The 14,747-nt window shown below is 33.1% G+C and overlaps 1 protein-coding gene across 1 annotated transcript in view; it reads left to right on the top strand.

The window, feature by feature from the left end:
* The first annotated feature begins 6,390 nt into the window (after positions 1-6,390).
* LOC108545824 (proton-coupled amino acid transporter-like protein pathetic) overlaps positions 6,391-14,747 on the top strand; it is a 32,182-nt gene continuing 23,825 nt past the window's right edge. Inside the window, exon 1 of the mRNA XM_017897616.1 lies at positions 6,391-7,683. The gene's annotated coding sequence lies outside the window, so the exon portion shown is untranslated. The remainder of the gene's footprint in view (positions 7,684-14,747) is intronic.

Raw genomic sequence — 14,747 nt, forward strand, 5'->3', positions numbered from 1 at the left:
TATCAATATTATATATTAAATTGCTTATTATAATTTCCATTCTAAATATAAAATTGTTTAATATAATTTGAATATTAAATACAGTAAACTATAATAAAATTAATATTCAACACATAGTAAAATATAATTAATATACAAATAATATCTAAAATACAACAAAGTAATTACATTATATTAATATGTAACAAATTATATATGAATATAATTATAAAACAAATTATATATCATAATAATTATAAAACAAATTGTATATTAATATAATTTGAATATTAAATACAGTAAACTATAATAAGATTAATATCCAACACACAGTAAAATATAATTAATATACAAATAATATCTAGAATACAGCAAAATAATTACATTATATTAATATGTAACAAATTATATATTAATATAATTTGAATATTAAATTAAATTAAATTAATATCCAACACACAGTAAAATATAATTAATATACAAGTAATATCTAGAATACAGCAAAATAATTACATTCCAGTAATTCCTCATAATCCCTACCTCTATGAAACAATTCTTAATTCTAACAATTAAGAAGGCTTATATATTTTTTCATCGATTTTGTAATAAAAAAAGGCATTATCGTTTACACATAAAATATATATAACACATAGTGTAGATATACACATTTTTCTTTAATTTTCACTCTGACATGTCATAGAAAAATTCTGCGAAAAGATAAGAAAATCGATAGAAATATCAGTTTCACGAATTAAGGAGATTACCCAGCGCGAGTGTAACAATAAAAATTTATCAGTTTATCCTTCCTTAGGAAGCTGGCAACCGAACGATTACGATAGTCGATTACGAGAAATCGAACTTCGAACTCGAAAGATTCTTTTCTTCTACGAAATTCCATCGTTCGTAGTTTTACAATGTCAATTTCAATGCACTATTGCATCAGAATTTACAATTTACTGCACAATTTATTTTGCTTCCTGTGTTTGTACGAATTAAGCAACTGCGATATCAATCCGTGCGATTTCGCGTGCATCGAGAATCGTGCAGAGTGCAGAACTCGTTGCGAGTCACGGTTCCAGCTTATTTCTTCGGTAGATTGTAAAACAAAGTACGAAACGCGAACTGTAATTTAACTTGGGCTTGCCACAAGCCTACTCGATATTTAGCCGATTGAAAATTGCCTCGAAATTCTTTCCACTCGAATATTAGCCCGTGTTCCTAGCTTCCGGTCTGATTTTTGCCAGTTCCAGTAGGAATTAACATTTCTTCGTTGAAATATTTGGCTCGATGTTGTATAATACGTATTTTTATTCTGCTTATTTAATTCCAGAGAAATTCAATTACTTTCGATGATTTTATGGACGTTTTATTGTACTTGATGATTTATTGAAGGTAAATATATAGTTCCAAGGTGCGAGGAAAATATTATACTTATTATTTATTTATGTCTGTGGAAAATAGAAATGAATTTTAAATCGATTTAAATGCTGACATTTATATGATGAAATAAATTCATTTTAATAATATAATTCTAGATGAGAATTGAGAATGTTAAATTATCGTGTATTATGTTAGAAAAATATTTTATTGTACGTATATTAATATAGAAGGAAATATGTGAAATGAAATCTGTGAAGAAAATGAAGAAATGGATTTTAAATGAGAGTGTGCATATTAAATCTAGAATTAAAACTAAATGGTATAATTTCGTAGACATTGAGCTACGAAATATTATTTTTCATATAAAAATTTAATTACAGATTCCAAGAAAAATATTACTTTTTGTATGCATATGTGAACAGAAAGAAACAAGTTTCCAGATAAGAATATTCGTATCAATTTTCTATGAAGAAAATTATTTCGTTACAAATTGAAATAAAAACATTATTCCTTATACCTCTAAAAAGTACATTATATTTCAATTTTTATGAATAAATAAATAGACAAAATGAATAATCTAGAATTAATAATAAATGGTATAATTTCATAGACATTGAGCTATGAAATATTATTTTTCATACAAAAATTGCATTACAGATTCCATGAAAAATATTGCTTTTTATATGCACATATGAACAAAAAGAAACTAATTTCCAGATAAGAATATTCGTATTAATTTTCTAAGGAGAAAATTATTTCGTTACAAATTGAAATAGAAATATTATACTCTATAGCCTTAAAAAATACATTATATTTAAATTTTTATAAATAAATAATCAAAAAAATTAAAATTAAATGGTATAATTTCCTAGACATTGAACTATGAGATATTACTTTTCATACAAAAACTTCATTACAGATTTGAAGAAAAATATTGCTTTTTATATGCACATATGAACAGAAAAAAATAAGTTTCCAGATATGAATATTCATATTAATTTTCTAAGGAGAAAATTGTTTCGTTATAAATTGAAATAAAAATATTATTCCTCGTACCCTTAAAAAATACATTATATTTCAATTTTTATAAATAAATAAATAAATAAATGAATGAATATATTTCTCTTTTATGTGTAATAACATTTGCAATTTTTGTTTTTGGTCAGATTTTCGGAGCAATCGAGAGCATATTGTCCATCATCAGAGAGTACGGTGGCGAGAAAGAGAAAGGATGCTGATTATCGGAGTTAATTAGTGAGACTGGAACCAGTTTTCTCCGTTTCTTCTGTATCGAAACGTAAAGGGAGCGCGAACGAAGTTTGCAATTTAATAAATCTGTATCTCTCGAAAATTCATTCCGCGTTATAATTTATTTTCCTATATCTATTTTCTCGTTCTTATACCGTGTTAACCTTCGAATAACACCTCATCCTGTACATCATAGGAAAATTATGCAAATTAAAAGCTGGAAATAAGGATACTACGATGAGTGTTCGAATGAAATCTTGCTTGAAGTACTGTTTGACGACAAATGACGTCAATTAAAATCGCGATGTTATTCCTTTGTATTCTCTTTGTTCATAGAAATCGATGGTACTAATTACGTCATCGGGGAAGAAAATGCCTTTAAATCCTGGAAGCATTAGCTCTTATGCAAATAAGTCTGGCCGTCGAGAGAAACCATAAACAACCATGCATCATTGTTATTGCGGGACGTGATTTATGCGATTTATCGTCTCGCTATGAATAATTAAGCAATCCGCAAAACGCGAATTTGAATATTTAAACTAATAATTAGAGTGCACTCTTGCTAAATATCTTTATTGAACATCTGGTTCCTCGGTCGAAAACAATTTTGTAGATTTTTTCAACTTGATCCATTAGCGCTTTCTTCTCCAAAGGAGCATAATTCTCGACTTTTATTTCCTTCGTAAAAAATTTGTAAATTTTGCAAAAGACAAACCTCGACTTGCATAGTGTTCACGAAACAAAATTCTTGTATACAATGTTCGCTGTATTTATAAAAAAGTAATTCGAATGTTTGTATCAGAAAGTACCAGGAATTATATATTCGCGTTTAAATGAGGCACTCGTTACCATTCCTCCGTTTAAACGCAGAAATTAAACGTACGACCTGCAAAAATGCATTAACTTACATGCTCCGTAGTTCCATTACCCTCTTTCTACTCAAACGTTCCAGGTTACAATTATAATTTCACTTTAACGTGTTTTAACTGGAATTGCTACTGAGTAATACCTTTTATACGGAATCGTTATTAATCCAGCAAAATACTGATCGCTTAATGGAACTTATACTAACACATACGCGAAAGACATATGTCGTGTAGTTCCATTACTCACATATTTCTTCGATATCCTGGATTACGACTATAATCCCACTATCTTATAAGATTGTTTTTTATTATTAATTTTTACCAGATTTGAAATCGTCGTTGACTCTTTGGGGCACGCTGGGATCAAAAGTGTCCCACCTTTTCGATGCACCGTGATGCATGGTGGACATTTTTAGTCCCACCTCGAAATATGATTTTTGCCTGACTAGGAGAACTATCATCCATAAATACCGGCGCTAATAGTCGCCCCGCGATACCCCTCTTTCCGCCATTTTTCGCGTGACGTAAGAATTTTGCGAATCCGCGAAACGATTAAGGAATTATCGAATAAGGAATAAGGATAGGAAATAAAAATGAAGGAATAAGGAAGATTGGTAATAAACGATATTTATAAATGCACGATGACACTGATAATTATTCCCGATTTTATACTTAAGCATTTAACTCTTTGGGGCACGCTGGGATTAAAGTGTCCCACCTTTTCGATGCACCGTGATGCATGGCGGGACATTTTTAGTCCCACCTGGAAATATTGCAATAGCTGCACGCGCATAGGTTTATATTTCGTCTTATTTACGTAAAGCAGTTGGTAATACCTTCGACGAATGTTATAAATGTATTCGCTCGTGTTGGCAACATTCAACATGCCAGTACAGGTTCGTCAATTGTTGCAAGCTGAAGATTTATTGCGACAATCTTTTTTTCCTGGTTTTATGTTTTTGCATTACGTGATTCCCTTATTAGTAAAAATATTCCAATTTTGTTGCATTTAAAACGCAATAAAATTTCTGTGCAACATGGGTCTATTTTAATGTCTGACAAAGAGTTAATTGCACAGACATGACTAATCGTTTTGTTAATTAATTTTTCGAATACGGACATACGACACACGGGTTTTATGATTCTATTACTCATATTTCTCAACGTTCCAAGTTATAATTAATCTCACAGAGTACAAAGATTGTTAATAATTTTTATGTAGATTTAACGTTAATTGCAGAAGACACGAGTGATTGTTTAGTTAATTTAATTGTCTTCTTGTAACAGCTGAAATCAGGATATATCAATGCCATCATGCTGTACACATACTCTGCAATTCCATTCCTCACCTTCTCTAGCATTCCAAGTGACGATTATAATCTTAGCAAGTAGAGGGATTGTTAATAATTTTCCTTACAGAATTGCCAGTGATTGCAGAAGACTTAACTGACCTTTCCGTTAATTTACTTTCTTGCGTGTTAAAATTTAATCTGACACGTTTGAATGGAATCACACAACACACCTGCCTCGTAGTACCATCACTTATCTCTCTTCGACATTCCAGATTGAGATTATAGTCTCGTCGAATGAGAAAATTATTAGTGCCCTTTCTACGAAGTAGTATCGATAACAGAAAACGCGTTTACTTTCTTTATTGTGCACATTCGTATTTAATAATCAGAGCTTGAAGTACGTGTCAATAAAATTGCACGTGCATTGGATAAAACAGCTTACTCACTTCATAAGGTATCGTATCCATTGTGCACGTTTGCGAAATTCGTGTATCTGCATCAGACACGAATATCTGTCGAAAGGGATCGACTATTGATCGATTAGTAACGGAAGATCATCTGATATGTGTGGCAGTTATAGTACCGATATTTAAGTTGCACAGTCAAGAAGAAAATGAATTCATTGTACCGAAAAAATGAGATAAAATATCCTGAACCATTAATCAACGCGCATATTTAATTATTGATTATCAAAAATGGTTGAATTCGATTGCGCCTTTGAATGTAAATTGACGTATTGCGGTAACAGCAATGGTATTATGATCGAAGAACCATGAAATGAGAGTATAAATTTACAATTAAATCTGGGAGTATAAATTTACAATGTTTTAATTATATATTGAAATATTACAATGTAAATATTCGTACAATGTACTATTATGTAAACAATTCTGTCAACTATATTATATATTTTTTATTACATTATTACATAGTATAATACTACATATTTACAATAAAGTAAAACATAGTAGCATAGTAGTATAGTAGTATAGTAGTATAGTAGTATAGTAGTATAGTAGTATAGTAGCATAGTGGTATAGTGGTATAGTGGTATAGTGGTATAGTGGTATAGTGGTATAGTGGTATAGTGGTATAGTAGTATAGTAGTAGAGTAATATAAAGTAATAAAAGGTATTTATAATAAAATTAATACAGTATATGCTAAACTATACAAAATTTATAGCACGAATTAAATGATGGTTATCTAAATTATTATTGCCTGAGCATGTTATAATTAGGAAAGCAACGAAGGATTGGTAGTTTAGGTATTACATGTCATAATAGTATAACTCTGCAAATACACTAGGAAAAATGTTATTAATTAGTGACGCCATTAATATTTCTCCAACACTTCATTTCAGCAAGAACAAACTGCTCCTCCAAGTGCTAGCAGTTCTTTCAAACCTTTCCCCCAGCCACGACGTTCCTCGCGCGAGCCCCGGCCTGTCCAGGCCTTTCGAGCAGTCCTCGCGAGCCAAATTCTTCAACGTTCTCCCATGGAAAACTGTATCAGCCCGATGGAGCCGTGATTCATCCGCTTGCGCCACTTACGCAACGCTCGAAACCGCGAGGCTGGCCGGGAAAGAGGTGACAGGATGAAAAAGACCATCGTCCAGGGAAAAGAGTTCAGGGGATCACTGACTTTGGAGAGGGTAGATCGAGTGGTAGGGAATGGTTGACGGTTAGCGAAGAGAGGAAGCACGCCGGGACGGAGGGAGACAGATGGAAGGTGAAAGGGAACGGGTGAAATGCAGACGGTACAAGATCGGTTCGGTTGGGGCCGAGTCTTAGGTCCCAGTGGCCCTGTGTACGCGCGATCGTCGCGATGCTAAGGACAACACGCTCGTACGACCGTCTTTTCGCGAGCACGTCCGATAGAACTTATTAGGAGTACGGCCTCTATCTCCCCTCCCACAAGCCGCGACGTCAATCCTAGCGGGACACTAGCGAGCTGGATCGCGCGTCTATACACACCAGCTCGTATATATACCTGGGTAACACCGAAAAAACCTGGCCAGTCGTTACGACGCCTGTCACCGATCCACGCGCGGTTTTTCTTGCTCCGTGATCCCTCATTGCCAACCCGTCGTTGTTTACCTCCGCGAGATCCTCGATTGGGCACACCTGACAATTGCCCAATTGCTTCCTTGGGACACCGATCGTTGAACCGAAGAATCGAAGAGGATTAAACAGACTCTCCAGTTGACATTGAAAGTGGAAGACCAGGAAGGAATTTCGTATTCGAACCTGGTCGAAGGATAGAGTCTGACAGCTGGGGCCTGGAAAGAGGATTGACAGTGACGGAGTAAGTACAGTAGCGTGAAGACGATAGTCAGATAATCCTGGAAACGAAGACTGTTCGAAATCCACATCGACCAAGTCATCGGAATTGTACTCCTCGATCGCATCTCAAGGATCTCGTCGCAAGGTTCTACCCTAAAACGGTGACAGAGCGTTACTCGCGTGAGCCTAGTTATCCCTAGACTGGCGTGCAGGGATCACCAGGACGCGATAAGGATAGGATTAATCGTTGAATTGGCAGTCGGGATAGAACGTTGGTGGAAACAGAAGCACTCGAAGATTGCAGTGAGCTGCGAGCACCGGGATCATCTCTATCGTCGGTTAATAAATCAAACCGCATGACAGCAGCTGAGACTGCAAGATCCGTTGATAAATCATTATCACCCTCGAGATTACCAGTGTTCGTGTAGAGGTAAATAACGTAAGAGCAGAGGCTGGAATAATCGAAGGTGGATTGCTGATCGAGGAAGGATTTCTCTCTGGTGAGGTTAGGTCGAGGATGTGAATTGCAAGTTGTTGGTAGCTCGAGCCAGTCTATTTGCCTTCTTGCCAAGGAAAAACGCCGGTTAAGGAAGTCGTGTGAGGTTTCTCATCGGGATCTAGAATCCAAGCAACACGTGAGTACGTTTATGAAGCACGCATTCATGGAATACGCGGGCGTGAAAATCGTTCGAGGCGATAGCCAGGCGGCCGTAACCGGTTGATAGTTCGGCGTTACGCAACGGATTGGCCTTTCCATGGGATCGAGATCCGTTTCGCGATTATCGGGAACATTTATCGATCGTTATCGCGTCGTGCTGGGCTCTGTATCCTCAACTGAAAGTCAGACGCCGAGTTCCTATCTCGCGTTGTGGCGATAACGCTCGAGCCATGCGATTTGTCGCGCCGCGAGCTCGAGGATCGTTCGCCACTGACGCTTTGTTCCACGATCGTGACGAATCGATGTTGAATTTATTTTACCAGATGTCCGCGAGGTTAGGATGTTTTCGAATATTCGCGTGTCTCGTTAGATTTTCGATGCTCAAACGTCGGTGTGAATTTAGAATCATCGAGGTATCTTACGAATATTGAGATACTTTGATCAATTTGATACGTTTGATTAAAGATTGCAGTCAATTTCGAGATACCTCTTATCAATTTTTCAATAGCGAAATATTTCTATATCGATGTATTTAAAGATCGTAATAAATTCCGAAGTATTGCAATGTTTATACAAATTTTTTTTTTTAAAATTGCGATAAATTTGGAAATGTTTCTAATAAGCTTCAAAGTATGGAAATATTAGGATAAATTTGGAATTTTTGAATATCTAATACATTTCGAAATATCGCGATATTCCAAGGAACTCGAAATATTTTAAAATCGTAGTAAATTTTGAGATATAGTATTTTTATAGTATTATAGTATTATAGTATTATAGTATTCTTATAGTATTCCTAATAAATTGCAAATCTTTGTAACTTTATCACATTTTATATTATATTATATTATATTATTATAGTATTATAGTATTATAGTATTATATACTATATTATTGCATATATTATAGCATTATAGTATTCTTATAGTATTCCTAATAAATTGCAAATCTCTGTAACTTTACCACATTCTATATTATATTATATTATATTATTATAGTATTATAGTATTATAGAATTATTATACTATTATAGTATTATAGTATTCCTATAATAGTCTTAGTAAATTGCAAATCTCTGTAAATTTACCACATATAAATATTTCGAAATAGAATCCAAATTTTGAAATACCGAAATATCTCAACAAATTTGACAGGTTTAAACGTGGCAAGAAATTTCGAAATATCGAAACACTTTTAATTACCGAAACATATTTGAACCTTGCAACGTGCATGAAGTTGGTCGAAGAAGTTATTAAGGGGTGGTTAAATTTTCTGCAGTTTTGCAGCAGATTGTAAAACATTGGTTATAAACGTAACGAGTTTGTTTGGAGTGTAGTAAACGAGTGTAAAGGAAATCGTGTATTCATCTTTTTCTTTTCAAATGCATTCGTGTTACGTAAACGTTACAATGTGCGGTCTCAAATACTCGCTGAAACAAATTTTCGCAATCAGTTTGGCACTGGTGTTGAAATATCCTTTTTCGCTTCGTTTACTATGCAGCATGGAAAATTGAATATTATCGCGGTATAATAAAAAACGACATTTACAAAAGCTATTCAGAAAATCGCGAATAATATCCGCGATGTCTGACGTCGTGGACGCGAACTCTAGGGAAGTCTAGGGAATTTTTTTCCTTCGGATTTGACGTATCGTGTATCTTTTGTAAATTCAATTTCACCCGTAATTACTTTGTTTTGAAGACGTATAAGGTTCGTACAAATTTAAACGTACAAGGTTTATTAACTCTTGCTTTATGACTGTTTTAATGGCTAGGTGTGCCAGAGTTAGGTACATAACTGGTCAGGAGAGGCGGAGAAGAACCAAATGGGTGAAAATTACGTTTTTAGATAGATTTAGAATTTTGTATGTTGGAATATGGATAATAATGTATGATTATAGGATCATATATAAGGCTTGTAATTAACAAGTAGTTAATATTATAATCTGTTTGTAGTTAATACTCAAAATATTAGTTTACATATAGTTGAATATGGGGAATTTGAAATGGTGTCAGGATAAAAATATTTTAATGCAATAATGTTTGATTGTATGTTATATCTGGTAAAGAAAAATTCACACTGGTCGTGATATTAATAAATAATTTTTGAAGTTCGAATATTTATTTAGTTTGTATATTAATTATTAAATAGTCTTTTTTGTTAACATTGGATTAGGATAATATTAAATAATATTTAAAATTCTGAGGTATTGTGAAAATGATTAAAAACCACTCTTTCACGAAAGGAAGAAAAATTACTTTAATATGAATTATGTAATAAAGAGTAAAGAAGTATCTAATATAATAATAATAGTAAGTACTATATTATAGGAGATAGAAGTTCTACTAATTAATATAAGCTACTTTTAATTCAGGATTTATTCATAATTTTTCCATTTAGTATTTCATAACTCTAACTGGATTTATTTGTAGAAACAAAAATTTATCAAATTAAAACATTTACTGAAATAACGGTATTAAACTTTAAGAAAATATAGTCTTTGAATACAACGATCTTTCATATAATACATACAGTAGGTATATAAGAAATTATTATTAATATAGCAATGTAATAATATATTCTATAAATCCTAATACATTTATTTTCCAAATCATAAATTTATTTATAGGAAGTCAAGAATTTATTACTATAATATAATAATAGTTATATATTACAATTAACAGAATATAGTAATAATAATAATATACAGGGTGTGTCTTCTAACATGACGACTTAAAATAACTCGTAAATTATTTATTGTACAAACAAATGTTTCAAACAAATGTTACATGGTATCTAAGTAGTCACACAATGCTGTAATCTGTTTCTTAAGAATCTTAAGTTCATCTTCAGTTGAAATGAATCTATTTCTATACACACAAACTTATCAAATTCAAGGAAACATTTTCTCCAAAATGAAACAAAATTTCCTAAAAATATACTATTCCATACACGAAGCTACCAGAAACGAATGCAGAAAAATAAAAAGAAAAATAAAAGATATAGTAATAATATTAAAATGTAGTAATAAAATAACACGTAATTAATTTACAATCATCTCGCTAACTCTGCTGTAAATTCCAATAAATCTATTTCCAAACACACAAACTTATCAAAGCCTAGGAAACATTTTCTCCAAAATGAAACGGAAGTCCCCAAAAATATACTATTCTATACACGAGACTACGGTAAAGGAACGCAGAAAAATAAAAATGACTGAAAATTCCAACAATACACGGTCCTGAAAATTTTCACTTCGCAGTGTTCTGCGACACACGAGTCGCGTGCCAGCCGCGTGTACCGGAAGTCGACTATCGCTGCTCTCGTGCAACAGCGTGCCGGCCGAATGCTAAAATGTAGCTTTATCGTGGAATGTGGTTAACAGGTGGCCACACTGGGATAATTGAGACTCGCGCGATTACATACATCCGCACACGATAAGTAGCTCGAAAGATGCAGTTTTTCTTATTACCATGTCGTTGCTCCGTAAACGAAATTTCGCTCCGTGGTAATGTCCATCGAGCACCGATCCTCGTCGTTCCATTCGAAAGCGGAGGACCATTTGCCCAACGATACTGGACAATGTTCGTACACTGCAATTTTCCCGTTACGAAATTGCAAATTTACGAGTCGCGAAGAAATCGCGAGGAATTTTTATCATCCTTCGTAACGTTTTGTGCCGTGATTATGCGAGTCGTTAGAATGGGAAAGAAGTTTCGCGTGTTTTGCATATCGCGAAGAAAAATGTCGCGAAAAATTGTCGAAGGAAAAATAATTACTGTTCCAAAATATTTCCGGAGAGATGGAAAATTGTCCAACCGAGATGCACAAAATAGAATTGTACCATTTAATTTGCAATACTTTAATTTGAAATATTTTAATTTGCATACGATTTAATTTACAATACCTTAATTTGCATACGATTTAGTTTGCAATACCTTAATTTGCATACAATTTAGTTTGCAATATTTTAATTTGCATACGATTTAGTTTTCAATACCTTAATTTGCATACGATTTAATTTGCAATACCTTAATTTGCATACGATTTAGTTTGCAATACCTTAATTTGCATACAATTTAGTTTGCAATATTTTAATTTGCATACGATTTAGTTTTCAATACCTTAATTTGCATACGATTTAATTTGCAATACCTTAATTTGCATACGATTTAGTTTGCAATACCTTAATTTGCATACAATTTAGTTTGCAATATTTTAATTTGCATACGATTTAGTTTTCAATACCTTAATTTGCATACGATTTAATTTGCAATACCTTAATTTGCATACGATTTAGTTTGCAATACCTTAATTTGCATACAATTTAGTTTGCAATATTTTAATTTGCATACGATTTAGTTTTCAATACCTTAATTTGCATACGATTTAATTTGCAATACCTTAATTTGCATACGATTTAGTTTGCAATACCTTAATTTGCATACAATTTAGTTTGCAATACCTTAATTTGCATACGATTTAGTTTGCAATACTTTAATTTGCATACGATTTAGTTTGCAATACCTTAATTTGCATACGATTTAGTTTTCAATACCTTAATTTGCATACGATTTAATTTGCAATACCTTAATTTGCATACGATTTAGTTTGCAATACCTTAATTTGCAATACCTTAATTTGCATACAATTTAGTTTGCAATATTTTAATTTGCATACGATTTAGTTTGCAATACCTTAATTTGCATACGATTTAGTTTGCAATATTTTAATTTGCATACGATTTAGTTTTCAATACCTTAATTTGCATACGATTTAGTTTTCAATACCTTAATTTGCATACGATTTAATTTGCAATACCTTAATTTGCATACGATTTAGTTTGCAATACCTTAATTTGCATACAATTTAGTTTGCAATATTTTAATTTGCATACGATTTAGTTTGCAATACCTTAATTTGCATACGATTTAGTTTTCAATACCTTAATTTGCATACGATTTAATTTGCAATACCTTAATTTGCATACGATTTAGTTTGCAATACCTTAATTTGCATACAATTTAGTTTGCAATATCTTAATTTGCATACGATTTAGTTTTCAATACCTTAATTTGCATACGATTTAATTTGCAATACCTTAATTTGCATACGATTTAGTTTGCAATACCTTAATTTGCAATACCTTAATTTGCATACAATTTAGTTTGCAATATTTTAATTTGCATACGATTTAGTTTGCAATACCTTAATTTGCATACGATTTAGTTTGCAATACCTTAATTTGCATACGATTTAATTTGCAATACCTTAATTTGCATACGATTTAGTTTGCAATACCTTAATTTGCATACGATTTAGTTTGCAATATTTTAATTTGCATACGATTTAGTTTGCAATATTTTAATTTGCATACGATTTAGTTTGCAATACTTTAATTTGCATACGATTTAATTTGCAATACTTTTAGCACAATTTCCACAAATTAGGTCAAAATATAGTTGACCTAAAAGAAGTCTCAACTTTTATGTGAAAATAAAATAACAGGAAAATCTCTCGATGACAATTTGAACCACCCTCTGCCACACTCGAATATTCGCGAATATTTTAACACGAGTCTGCTATCGGTCACATAAAACTCTCATTTTCGCGTTACTCAATACCTAGACACCACGTATCTGCTGCTCACAGTACACTCCTCTCTAGCCCAAACTCTCCAAAAAATAAAACGATGATAATAAATTATTGGGATTATAGGTTCTAATAGTAAAATAACTACGTTATATATTCTCTTTTAAAGTCTTTTATTTCTCAAGAAAGTTATGTTTCTTTTAGTGCTTCTCTTGAGAGACTGACTGATCCCTCCAATTATAAGACACATCTGCAGCTATACTCCCGACTCTTGAGAGATTATCAAGAGGGTACGCAACACAGTTCACCCAAACCCCCAACTCCCATCGAATGTTTATATAAACATTCGTTCTAGAAACTTACATCTTAAAAACTACATTGATTCTTGACTACAGCTAAACTTATCTTTTCAACATAAATCGAGAATTCATACTATCTTCGGAAAAATCCGCGATGACTAACGAAATAATAAAGCATTAGGACGTGGGCGTAATGAAAGTGCTTTCATAATAAGTAGAGCAATCTTAGGCATAAGAATAGAGGCTTATGCAACGTTTTACGGTAAAGGGAAATCAATTCTTACGTGACCTTTTATGAATCACACTCGTGTGAATTTACGCGAAGCAGACACGACAATTCGTGCAGACATTATCCTGAGATATCGGTATTTCCAGTCCGGGATTCTGGATCCAGCTGGATCGGCCATGCTGCTCGGTACACCCGAGCATAGAGCCAAGTGGTCCAAGCATGATCTCCGTCTGGACTGGTATGGTAGTTGCTCGTGACTACTTTCTGGCCCCTTACATCGGAATATTTATTAGCCACATCGTGAGCCTTTTCTCCGTACTTGCATTAGAAAGTCCCACGTGGATCGTGTACCATGGAAGCATTCAAGGATATGTCTCAGCTGCAACGCTGTAATTGTATGTACCCTCGATTGCTCAACGAGTCTCGCCGATATCTCGATCTGGCCGATTTAACGAATCGAATCGTTATGACCGTGGAGAAGTTAAATATAATAGGTCTCGCGTTGTGAAATACGCGGTTCGCGTCTGGACCGAGATCCTTCGGGGTTTTGTTGGTTACTTTGCCTGCGCTGTTTCTTTATTGCTTTTGTGGGAAATGTCGGAGCTTTGATAGGTCGGTTTCTTTCGGAGATGTTTGGCAATAATCGTGGAGGAAGTGGGGAAATATCAATGGCTGTTGGAATTTGGAACTTTTGTGGGTTAAGGATTTTATGGATCGTACGTTTATTCGTGGAATATATTTTTTATTATATTTTTTATTATATTTTTGATTACATTTCTATTATATTTCTTGCGCGTTAAGGATTTTGTGGATCGTGCGTTTATTTGTGGATTATATATTTTATTCTATTTTTTAATATATTTTTCTTATATTTTTTATCATATTTTTTATTATATCCTTATTATAATTTTTATGCGTTAAG

The sequence above is a fragment of the Eufriesea mexicana genome, unplaced genomic scaffold, assembly GCF_001483705.2.
Source record: "Eufriesea mexicana isolate 0111107269 unplaced genomic scaffold, ASM148370v2 scaffold580, whole genome shotgun sequence".
Taxonomy (NCBI): Eukaryota; Metazoa; Arthropoda; class Insecta; order Hymenoptera; family Apidae; genus Eufriesea; species Eufriesea mexicana.